The sequence below is a fragment of the Crocodylus siamensis genome, chromosome 1 (assembly GCF_052110815.1).
Source record: "Crocodylus siamensis isolate JL-2025a chromosome 1, ASM5211081v1, whole genome shotgun sequence".
In the NCBI taxonomy this organism is placed as follows: Eukaryota; Metazoa; Chordata; order Crocodylia; family Crocodylidae; genus Crocodylus; species Crocodylus siamensis.
Window position 1 is genome coordinate 8,787,656 of NC_143395.1, and position 12,181 is coordinate 8,799,836.

Consider the following 12,181-nt stretch of genomic DNA (forward strand, 5'->3'; position numbering starts at 1 on the left):
GTCATTCTTTTTCTACTCATACCAGTTTTGTGCCAGTGTAATTCCATTAGCACCAGTGGTGCAAATAAGAGCAGAATCATGCCCATGGACTACTTGATGGAGCCTGATACTCAAAGCCACCACTCATGCCTCAAATGAGAGTTAAGAGTGGATAAAACTGCCCTTGTCTTCGGGCTCTTCTTCTTTGAGACCATAGATCTATGGGTAACACAATTTATTATGGAGGAATTCACCCAGGATATGACTCTGGGGTAACTTTTCTCCATAGTAAAAAGTGGACATACAAGCAGCTTTTTCAGGCTGGCTTCCTGCAGTGGGTGCTGTTTGACTACCTGGATTAAAGGCAGAAGAGCTGGTTTGCACTGAGCAAATGGCTATTCCAAGATGAAATCAAGGTAAGTGGTGCATGACACCTTCATGCAGAAGCTTTCCCAGATAGTGACTGGAATGGATCTGAATGACTTACTACTGTGCAGTAGGGCTGTGCAAAATTTCTCCGGCAGTTTCGTTTCGATGCTGTTTCCACGTGTTTTGAGCTTGAAACAGCAAAATCGAAATGAAACAGAGAGCTTCGAAACAGCTTCGAAATGAAACGAGGAAAGTTGAAACGTTTTGAAATTTTTGAAATGTTTTGCATTTCAAAGCTCAAGCTGGGCTTGCCTTCAGGGAAACAGAAACTAAAGTAAGGAGAAGGAGGGGGAAGAGGGGGGAAGGAGTGCTCTCATTATTGACTGCGAAGCTGGCCAGTGACTTAACACACACACAGTGTTACCCATGTCACGAGTGTTGCCTGTCAGCAGCCAGAGGTGCAGGGCCCCAGAACCCAGACTCCCCCTGCACCTATCTCCTCAATAGCTGGCAGGCTTTGTGGCTGCAGCAGGGCCTAGCAGGCCTGCAGTTTTCACCCCGCTGTGCCCCAAGACAGACACGATCCCACAAGCACCCATGTCATGAGTTTTTTCTGTCAGCGGCCAGAGGTGCAGGGCCCCAGAACCCCCCTGCACTGATCTCCTCAACAGCTGTCAGGCTTCATGGCCGCAGCAGGGGCTAGCAGGCCTGCAGCTTTTACCCTGCTGCGCCTTAGCACACACAGTGTCACCCGTGTCATGAGTTTTGCTTGTCCACAGCTTGAGGTGCAGTTTCCCTGAAACCCCTGTACCCATCTCCTTGAAACTTGGCAAGTTTCATGCCCTCAGAAGGGTCTACCATTCCTGCTGGTTTCATCCAAATCAGGCCAGAACTGACAAAGTTAGAGGCTGTTTCAAGCTTCCCCATTATAGCCTATGGGTGAAACATCGAAACGGAGTTGAAACAGCAAAACTGTTTCAACAAAACGAAATGGAACAGTGGTTTCGAATCGAAACAAAGTTGAAAACAAAATGCTGATCAAAATCGAAACGCAAGTCGAAAAAAAATGGTGCCATTTTGCACAGCCCTGCTGTGCAGCAGAGCTAGGCACCATGTGTCGACTGACTTTTGCCATATAGCGGGTGTATCCTGTATCACAACCTATGAGGAGGTACCTGGTGAGGCGATAGTTAGTCACCTATTTTGAAACGCTCTGTTTCAAAATTAGAATTTTTGAAAGTTCTTATGGAAGAGAAATAGCTCCCCCTCCTCCACTCCTCCCCACCTTCATTCCCCCCCCAAAAGGGCTTGATAATAATTGGAACATTTATGCCACAAATCCACCTCCCCTTTAGAAATCTAGAGATATCTAAAGGTAATATTGAAAGGCAGCTGCATCTAAACATGTAAAGGTAGCTGCATCTAAGTGGCATTTAGGGCCCCTTACACATTTTACATCCTGTTCCCCATAGCTCTCCTTGCTTTTCCCTTTTGAGGGCAAATTGCTTCAGTGGTTTGTGCTCTGTTATGATCCTCCTCTTCCAGGAAGGCTTGTAAGCTCCATGTAAGTCCCTGAAATGTCGTCTGACTAGAAACCATGACTAATGGTTTCTATTCAATTGTCAACTGTCTTGCTGGGATCCTTTGAGCCTAGCTGACTTCCTGCCCCTGGGGCAAGGGGCTGGACTCGATGGTCTTCCAAGGTCCCTTCCAGCCCTAATGTCTATGAAATAATGACCGTTTGATGTCAGGGGAGGGGGAGGAAGCAAAGAAAGTCCCTCTCACCTTTCGTCTCAAAGTAACCTAAAAGTCAGAGCACTGACCCGTAGGGTATCAAGCCAGGAGTTGGGAGGGTGCTCCTTCATTTATTGAGACTTACACAGAGTTATGCACCTTCTGAGGGGAGTGGGATTTAAAAGCCACATAAAAGACACAAAATGTCACTTATCAGCTAACTTCCATGCATAAATGCTGTTTTCTTGTTTAGAAGAGGAATTGGAGATGGGCCTTGGTTCTGAAAAGTTTGAAATGAAATGAACCTTGTGACACCAGCTCTGAAGCACCCAGCTCACCGTGGCTCCCACACCGTGCTATCAGCTGGACTGATGGGGAGCTGAAAGGCTGCCATCCTAGGAGCCAGGAGCTTCTCAGTGGAGCCAGGAGCATCTGAGCTTGGAAGCCAATGCACAGCATAGTCCCTGGAAACCTTGAGAACCTCCCCTGAGTTTGACTTCTCAGGGCTTCCCAGTGTCCCTGCTGGAGATCCAGGACCCTGTCTAGGGCCACATATCTAGGGAGCCCCAGGAGTCCACCTCCCTGGAACCACAGAAAGCAAATGGACAGATTTATATGAGAGCCCCTCTGTGGCTGTCAAGTTTGGGGGAGCCAGCACATTTCCGCAAAGCATTTGATATTTGATGAATTGATACTTTCCACTAAAAGCCCCACCAAAAACTCTCAGCAGAGACAACTGCTGAGTAGAAAAAAAAACTTCTCAGCATAAAAAACTCATCAGAAAATGTGTACCCAGTTCTAGCACAGATACCTTGTGCTTTTTCCAAATTCCCAGACACAGGCCGAGGTTAGTCTGAGCAAACAGTGATTACTATTTGCTACTGCTGCCCTTGTACTTTCTCTTTCCTGTACTGGTTGTTTACCAGTTATCTTTCCTGCTGCAAGGAAGGTAGGCTTGTGCGAGTAGGCAGCTATTCGATCTAGCTTTGGATCCGGCCACTTCAGATGTCAGTGATCTGATCCGGAGCTCGGGACCAGGTTCCTGCTTTGATCCGGCCAAAGTGGCTCTGAAGTTTCAGAGCCGCCTCAGAGATCCAGCCATAGGGTATAATGGGGAATCAATGGAATATCTATAACTTTGTTGTTTTTGCCTGATTTTGATAAAACTTGCCGAGATAGTAGCCACTTCTGAGAGAATGAAGTCTTCCAAGTTTCAAGGAGATCGGTGCAGGGGTTTGGGAGAAACTGCACCCCAAATTCTTGAAAGCAAAACTCATGTCATGTGTATGTGTTACACCACAGGGGGGTGAAACCTGCAGGGTTGGTGGCCCCTGCAGAGGCCACAAAGCTTGCCATGTTTCAAGGAAATAGGTGTAGGGTTTTGGGGGGAACTGCATCCCAAATTCTTGAAAGCAAAACTCATGTCATGTGTATGTGTTACACCAAAGTGGGGTGAAAACTGCAGGGGTCGTGGCCCCTGGTGAGGACACCAAGCCTGCCAAGTTTCAAGAAGATCGGTGCAGGGAGTTGGGGGGGAACTGCACCTCAAGCTGCTGACAGGCAAAACTTGTGACATAGATGATCCTGTGTGTGTTAAGGTGAAGCAGGCTGAAAACTGCAGGGGTTGTGGCCTCTGCTGAGGCCATGAAGTCTGTCAAGTTTCAAGGAGATAAGTGCAGGGGTTTGGGGGAAACTGCACCTCAAGCTGCGGACAAGCAAAACTCGTGACATGGGTGACACTGTGTGTGTGTTAAGGCGCAGCAGGGTGAAAGCTGCAGGGATGGTGGCCCCTGCTGTGGCCAGGAAGTCTGCCAGCTGTCGAGGGGATAGGTGCAGGGGTCCTGGGGCCCTGTACCCCTAGCTGCTGACAGGCAAAACTCATGACATGGGTGCTTGTGCAACTGACTCTCTCTGTCTTGGGGCAGGACTGTATTGATTCTTTCCTCTCCTTAGTCTCTGGTTTTGTAAGTGTTAATTGTTGCTAATTAACTGGCTACATTAGCTAGGTACTATGTATTAAGCTGGTCCCTGAGTGAATCATAATTGATTGGTAACTGGTAACACAGTAGTTTAGCAGCCAGGCCTGCAGTAGTTCCCCTGCCCCTGCCCCAAGACAGACTCAGCTGCACAAGCACCCATGTCACGAGTTTTGCCTGGCAGCAGCCAGAGGTGCAGGGCCCCAGAACCCCCCTGCACCAATCTCTTCGACAGCTGGCAGGCTTCATGGCCGCAGCAGGGGTTACCACCCCTGCAGCTTTCACCCTCCTGCGCCTTAACACACACAGTGTCACCCACGACATGAGCTTCGCCTGTCCGCAGCTACAGGTGCAGGGCCCCAGAACCCAGAAGCCCTGCACCGATCTCCTCAACAGCTGGCAGGCTTTGTGGCCTCAGCAGGGACCACCGTCCCTGCAGCTTTCAGCCCACTGCTCCTTAACAACACAGGGTCATCTGTGTCACCAGTTTTGCCTGTCAGAAACTTGAGGTGGAGTTCCCTCCTAACCTCTGCACCAATCTTCTTGAAACTTGGCAGGCTTTATGCTCTCAGAAGCACCTGCAAATCACCCCTGCAAACTGCATCCAAATCAGACAAAAAACAACACAGTTATGGATATTTCATTGATTCCCCATTATACTCTATGGCCAGATCTCCAAGGTGGCTCCGAAGCTTTTCCGAAGCACTTCAGAAGCTCCAGACTTCTTTGGAAAGCCAGTGCTTTGATCCGGACATGCTGCCGAAGCATCCAAAGCTTCTCTGGATCCAAACACGGTCTGGAGCCTCACACAGCCTTACTGCCAAGATGTATTTCCCTAGGCCTGCTTTACCCTTCTAGGTTTAAATACCATGGTTGGGAATGTGAAAAGAAGAAACTGCCATAGCTGTGCTAGCAAAAGCCTCAGTGTAGTCATAGCTATTCCCACACAAAAGGTCTTTAGCTTATATAGGTTATTATATTTAGGAACCCATATACGTTCTCCTGGCAAAACAACTTTTTCTTGGTATAAGCTGCATCTTCCTGAGGGGTAGATTTTTATTTCAGCAGCGGATGACCAAAGCGCTGCTCACAACCAACTCTGGGTTACGCAACTGAAGTACAGGAGTGATTTACTCCCTTGGGGGATGAAAAGGACACTTTGTAGGAATGTGGAGATGTCTGCTCATCTCCAGGGGGCCCATTGATGTGTGTCCTGAGACGGTAACAGGATCGCTCCTGCACTTTAATCCAGCAACTCAGAGTTGGTTGTAATCTGCACTTTGGTTGTCCACTACGTGAAATGGAGTCCTGCCCTAAGAGGCTGGCGAGCCCTCACTAACATAGATAATCCCTAGGGTGAAACAGTTACTTCTAGTCCAATGAAAAGGGTTGTTTTCCACAAATTCCCCCCATCCCCACTTACCCAGGTCCTGCTCCAGTGAGGTGCTGAGCTCTTCCCTCTTCCACCGCTGCTTATCACAAGGGCCTGAGACTTTCTTTTTTTTTTTTCAGGACAGTTTTTTTCCTGGAAATCAAGAGTAGAGGCAGAGCCACAGAGGGGAGGGATTAACAATGTAGCACTGAACTATTAGTTTTCCAAAAGCCTTAGCCCACTTGGCACAGCTTCCCACATTTCCCGTTCTGCTGATAGAAATACTGGATCACTAACTGTTTTACAAACCAGCTGTATTACCCACAGGGCTTAGAGGAAGGAATGTATCTCTTTAATCTCTGAATAAGTACAAACATTTGCTTCAGGCACTTCTGGCTCTCCCTATGGCCCCTGATACGCTGCAGATTGCTTGAACTGTGCCTGGGACTTGGTTCCCAGGGTTGCTGGTTCCCACTGATTTAACCAGACAGTGAGGAAACCCAGTACTAGGCAGGTTGGTATCCATTGAAGTACTGCTGCCATTAGTTATATAAAAATTCTTAGTGAAGCCCTCTTCTCTCCCCCACCAAAAGCTTAATGGGTCCCCAAACCAATGAAATATTAGGGGAAAAGCAATACCTTGTAATACCTCATATTCTGGCTTCTGAGCCTTTGGATTGCACTCTGGTCATAGAATCAGAAAATTAGGGTTAGCAGGGGCCTCAGGAGCAGGATCATCCCCAGCTAGATCATTCCAGCCAGGGCTTTGTGTTGCCGGGCCTTAAAAACCTCCAAGGATGGAGCTCCCATGACATCTCTATGTCACCCATCCTAGTGCTTCACCACCCTCCTGGTGAGAAAATTTTTACTAATATCCAAACTAAACCTCCCTTGCTGCAACTTGAGACCATTGCTCCTTTTTCTGTCATCTGTCAACATGGAGAACAATCTAGCTTAGAGGCAGGCAATTATTTGGGCCCACGGGCCATATAGACAGTTCTGGGGAACCCCTGTGGCTTGTCCCCACCAGCCCCAACCCCGGCCCATGCCATGCCTGCTCTGGACTCACCACGGCTGGAGCAGACCAGCTGGAACCTGTTTGCACAGCCCCAACCCTGGCCTGCCCCACACCTGCTCTGGACCACCTACCCATGCTAAGTAATGGCAGCAGAGGCAGTGGCTGAGAAGAAGCTGCTGCTTGGTGTGGGGGAAAAATGGCCCCCTCACTGCTGCCAGGCCCTTCTTGCTGCAGCCACCCAGATCCTGCACCTGGGCTGCCCTGTGGCTTCTCTCCACTGCCATCACCATTGACTCTGGGCCACCGAGTGGGACAGCAGTGGCAGTGCAGACAAGCCACAGGGAAGCCCAGTTTTGAACACCAGGCACCTGCACAAGAAGGGTCTGGCAACAGTGAAAGGAGGAGCTGCTATTGTCCCATGCCAAGCAGCAGCTTCTGCTGCTCAGTGTGGATGGGCAAATCTGGAGAGGGCACAGGGTGGATCAGGGTGGGGACTGTGTGGGCAGGTCCTTGCCAGTACAATGGGGCTGGGGCTGTTAGAAAGGTAGTCCAGCTGTGGAGCTGCCCTAGCTCCACTGCATACCCAGGGAGTGGTAGGATGCACCGTGGGTCAGACAGTGCCTAGACCAGGCAGGACCAAGGGACTCACCATGGGAGAGACAAAGTCCCTCCGTGGGCTGGATATGGCCCTCGGATCTTGTTTTGCTCACCCTTAGTCTAGCTCCATCCTCTTTTGAACCCACTTCAGGTAGTTCAAGGCTGCTATTAAACCCCTCTCAGTATTCTCTTCTCTAGACTAAAGAAGCCCATTTCTCTCAGCTACTCCTTGTAAGTCATATTCCTCAACCCTCTAACCATGTCCACTGTCCTCTTCTGGAGTCTCTCCAACTTATCCACATCCTTTCTATAGTGGGGGGCCCAAAAATGGACGCTGTACTCCAGATGTATCCTGTACTCACCAATGCAGAATAGATGGGAATAATTACTTCTCTCAATCTGCTGGCAATGCTCCTACTAATGCAGCCCATTATGCTGTTAGCCTCCTTGGCACTCTACCTGATACTGACTGCCAACTAGACCTCAAGCCATTGATTACTACCCATTGAGCCTGATGATCCAACCAGCTTGCTATCCAACTCACAGTCCATTCATCCAACCCATAGTTCCTCAGCTTGCTTGCAAAAATGCTGAGGGAGACCATATCAAAAGCCTTGCTAAAGTCAAGGTATATCATATCCACTGCTTTCCCCACATCCGCAGAGCCAGTCACCTCATCATATAAGACAATTCAGCTAGTCAGGCATGACTTGCCCTTGGTGAATTCATGCTGACTGTTCTCGATCACGTTCTTCTCCTCCAACTGCTTCATAATGGATTCCTTGAGGACCTGCTCCATGAGTTTTCTAAGGACTGAGGTGAGGCTTAGGTCCCTGGATCCTCCTTCTTCCCTTTCTTAAAAATGGGCGCTATATATTTGCCCTTTTCCAGTTGTCTGGGACCTCCCCTGATCACCCTGAGTTTTAAAAGATAATGCCCAGTTGCTCTGCAGTCAGATCAGCCAACTCCTTCAGCACCCTTGGATGCATTGCATCCAGCCCTGTGGACTTGTACACATCCACCTTTTCTAAATACTGCCTCACCTGCTGTTTCACCACTGAGGGCTGCTTGCCTTCTCCCCAAATTGTGCTGCCTGGTGCAGTAGTCTGGGAGCTGACCTTCCCTGTGAAGAACTAGGTAAAAAAGGCATTGAGCACTTCAGCCTTTTCCTCATCATCTGTCACTGGATTCAGTAAGGAACTCATGCTTTTTCTGACCTTCCTCTTGTTGCTAACACACTTGGAGAAGCCCTTCTTGTTACCCTTCACATCCCTTGCAGTATTCTTATACTCCTCCCTAGCCATCTGTTCAAGCTTCCACTTTTTGTAAGCTTTCCTTTTTGTGTTCATCCTGCACATTGGGATGGGTTGTTCCTGTGCCCTTAGTAAGGTTTCTTCAAAGTACAACCAGCTCTCTTGGATTCCTTTCTCCCTCAGACTGGCCTCCCAGGGCACCCTGCTCATTGTGTTTTTAAGTTTTTCCCTGAAGACATAGGGCCAGAGACATTATTTTTATATGAGAAATGAGTTTCTCCTTAAATCAAGGGACTCCAGGAGCTGGCATCCTATATTGCAGAGGTGGCCAACTTGTGGCACAGGTGGCACAAGTGGCACGGGCAGTTTCTATGTGTGGCATGTGATGGACCAGAGAGGGGACAAGCAACACAAAGACAGATACGGCAGGAAGCAGAGCAGCACATCGGGTGGGGGAAGGGGACTGGAGTGGCATGTGAGGAGGGTGCAGAGCTAGTTTGTGACATGCCTGCTTCAGGGACTGATTCATCAGTTAGCAATGCTGCCTTTAAATTAAAATAATTTCCCTGGAGGGCTTTACGGCAAACACAGTATGATCATGAGCACATTTGTAAATCAGTCACTGCTTTATACCCTTCTGACCTCAACTATTTCCAGTATCAGCACAGGGAAAAATCTACCCTTGACCCTCACAATTGCAAAGCTTTCTCTGTGTATATATTAATCGGTTGATCCTTTCAGTAAAGTCATGTTGGACTTTATAACCAGGACTAACGACTTGATTCTTTGAATTTGGGAGGAGTCCTTCCACCAGCTCTAGGATCAGAGCCTTAATAGAGGCATAGTTTGCTCAGACAGCAGAAGAGGAAGATGGGAGAACATAGGCCAGAGGGCAAAAAAAAAAAAGGAGGGGACCACTCTAGTAGTTGGGGAGGTGGAGAGAGAAAGTAGAGTGAAGCAGGCACACATGAGAGGGGAGCAGGTGCGGAAGGAAGGTGGGAGATAGGAAGTGGGATAGGAAGACGAGAGAGAGCCCTGCAGGGGAAGTGATGTTGAGGGGTAACCAGCATGGGTTCATGCCAGGCTGATCCTGCCTGACTAACCTGGTCTCTTTCTATGACCAGGTAACAAAGAGCTTAGATATGAAGGAGGTTGTTGATATCATCTTCTTGGACTTCCAGAAGGCCTTTGACATTGTGTCCCACCCAATTCTGGTGGGCAAGCTGAGGGGCTGCGGCATTGATGAATGCACGGTCACATGGGTGGCAACCTGGTTCCAGGGGTGCACCTAGAGGGTGGTGGTGGATGGGTTGATGTCAACCTGGGAGGGTGTGGGCAGCAGAGTCCCCCAGGGCTCGGTCCTTGGGCCAGTGCTGTTCAACATCTTCATTAGCGATCTGGACGAGGGGGTGGAGAGCACCCTGTTCAAGATCGCTGATGACACCAAGCTGTGGGGTAAAGTGAATACACCGGCAGGCAGGGACGGCATCCAGGTAGACCTGGACAGGTTGGAGAAGTGGGCGGATCTGAACAGGATGCGGTTCAACAAGGACAAGTGCAGGGTGCTGCACCTCAGGAGAGGGAACCAGCATTATGGTTATAGGTCAGGAGCTGCCCCTCTCAGCAGCACAGAGGCAGAGAGGGATCTTGGAGTCAGGATTGACTCCAGGATGAATATGAGTCGCCAATGTGATGAAGCAATAGGCAGAGCCAACCACACCCTGTCATGCATCAACAGGGGCATCACTAACAGGTCCAGAGAGGTCTTGCTTCCCCTCTGTGCGGTGCTGGTCAGGCCGCAGCTGGAGTCCTGTGTCCAGTTCTGGGCGCTGCACTCCAAGAGGGACGTGAGGAACCTGGAGAGGGTCCAGGGGAGGCCACTTGTATGGTCGGGGGCCTCGTGGCCAGCCCTATGAGGAGAGGCTGAGGGACCTGAATCTCTTCAGTCTCCGCAAGAGGAGACCGAGGGGGGATCTTGTGGCTGCCTACAACCTTATCAGGGGCCAGAAGCAGGGACTTGGAGAACGTTTGTTCCCCAGGGCCCCCCTTGGAGTCACCAGGAACAATGGCCACAAGCTGAGGGAGGCGAGGTTTAGGTTAGATATTAGGAAGAACTGCTTCACTGTAAGGGTGGCCAGAGCCTGGAATAGGCTTCCCAGGGAGGTGGTGCTCTCACCTTCCCTGGAAATCTTCAAGAGGAGATTGGACAAGCACCTGGCTGGGGTCTTATGACCCCTGCCACCCCCAATGCTCCTTCCTGCCCGTGGCGGGGGGGTCGGACTCGATCTGTCTAGGTCCCTCCAGACTCAGTGATTCTGTGATTATAAGAGTAAGAAAATGTGGAAAGAAAACCAGGAGAGGAGGGAGTAGGGAGGACTACAGAGAAAAGGAGGGCGGGATGATGTAGGGAGCACAGCAGTTGCTAAAATTGACAGGAATTTTCTTCCTGTGGAAAATGTCATGGGAAACATTCCCTGTTTGAAAATTTACCAGGACAAAGTCCAAGTTGTCCAAGTTGTCCACAGAAATTCACTCTGGGGTGAAAGAAAAATATTCATTGTTTTGAGGAAAGAAAGCATTTTAGGATAAAATGGAAAAAAAATCACTTTGCTTTGACCTTAAAGAAAGTTTGGGGTTTTAGAAACTGAAAATAGTCAGTTTTTCATTTCCCTTTTCAGGGCTGGAAGTCTTCATTCCTTACCCTTTCTTTTCATTTGGTTTCATTCTTTGATGCTGGACTAAGAGGACAAATTACTCAATGTGTCAGAATCCTTCCCCACCCCCTTTTTCATACATTTTAAATGTTTTTCAACAGAAGCAGGTATTGTCCCTCCCACTTTTCACTCCCTTGTTCCATTTTGCCTGTTTATAAATCAAAGAGGGGAGAATCAAAAAGAATCAAGGGGGGGTGGGCAAATACAGTCGGAAAAAGAAACAAATAATAATTTCTTTAAAGTCTATCATGGTTCTAAATTTGGAAGACAGATATGAAAAGAAGGGGCAAGGCATGCTTGGAAACAACCCAGTCAGGGCTCAGAAATGCTTCTGTGAAGACATGCCCATAAAAAACTGATTGTTGGAGAAGGGCTGACTCCAAGGGGGTTGCTGACTTTGGGAGAAGAGCTTTTCTTTAACTAGAAACCCTGATGTTTGAAATAATTTTCTGTGTGAAGTCACACTGGCTCCTGATAGATTTCTGGGTGAAATTCAAGGTGCTGGTCTTGATCTACAGACCCCTAAATGGCCTGGGCCCTACATAGCCAAAGTACCTAATGGACCACCTTCGTGCTTATGCTCCACTGCTCTCCTTAAGGTCAGCCAAAAGCAACCTCCTAAGTACCATCAATGCCAAGTCTGCTTGACCAAAATGCACGCAAGGTTGTTTTCAGTGGTGACCCCTCAGCTCTGGGACTCCTTCCCTCTTGGATGCCCAGCAGAGCCCAAGCCTGGACATCTTTCAGGAGTGTTGTAAGTATGGACAAGCATTTAGTAAAGCTATCTGTGAGAGAGGCTAGGTACGTCTTTGGCTGCCGCCAGCCCAACCTCTCCACTAGGGACCGCTCCCGGGAAGACAAAGAGTGACTCACCCCAGTTTGGACGAACGTATGCGTCTGCCTTGCCTGCCATGACTTGGATGTTGATCTGTACCAGTCCAGTTGGTTTGGTGCGTACAGTCCAGAAATGAGACTCTCCTCTTCTCTGGGGTCCCTGGGTACTGAGGGCTCCTCCACCCCTACACCCTCGCCCAATCCACTGGGTAGGACTGTCCGACCGGATCGGTCATCCACTTAGGATGCTCCAGGATAGCACCAAAATAAAGCACAGTGAAGTCAATGGAAAGAAAATCATGGCTGAGGGCACCTAGGGTGTACCACCGGCTTCA

General features: G+C 49.1%; 1 protein-coding gene across 2 annotated transcripts in view; it reads right to left on the reverse strand.

The window, feature by feature from the left end:
- The window catches only part of ADGRF5 (adhesion G protein-coupled receptor F5), a 103,541-nt gene extending 97,947 nt beyond the window's left edge, over positions 1 to 5,594 (reverse strand). The window contains exon 1 of one of the 2 annotated variants that reach the window (XM_090031252.1): positions 5,482 to 5,594. The gene's annotated coding sequence lies outside the window, so the exon portion shown is untranslated. The remainder of the gene's footprint in view (positions 1 to 5,481) is intronic. The other variant, XM_090031270.1, reaches the window with a different exon arrangement.
- Positions 5,595 to 12,181: the final 6,587 nt, after the last annotated feature.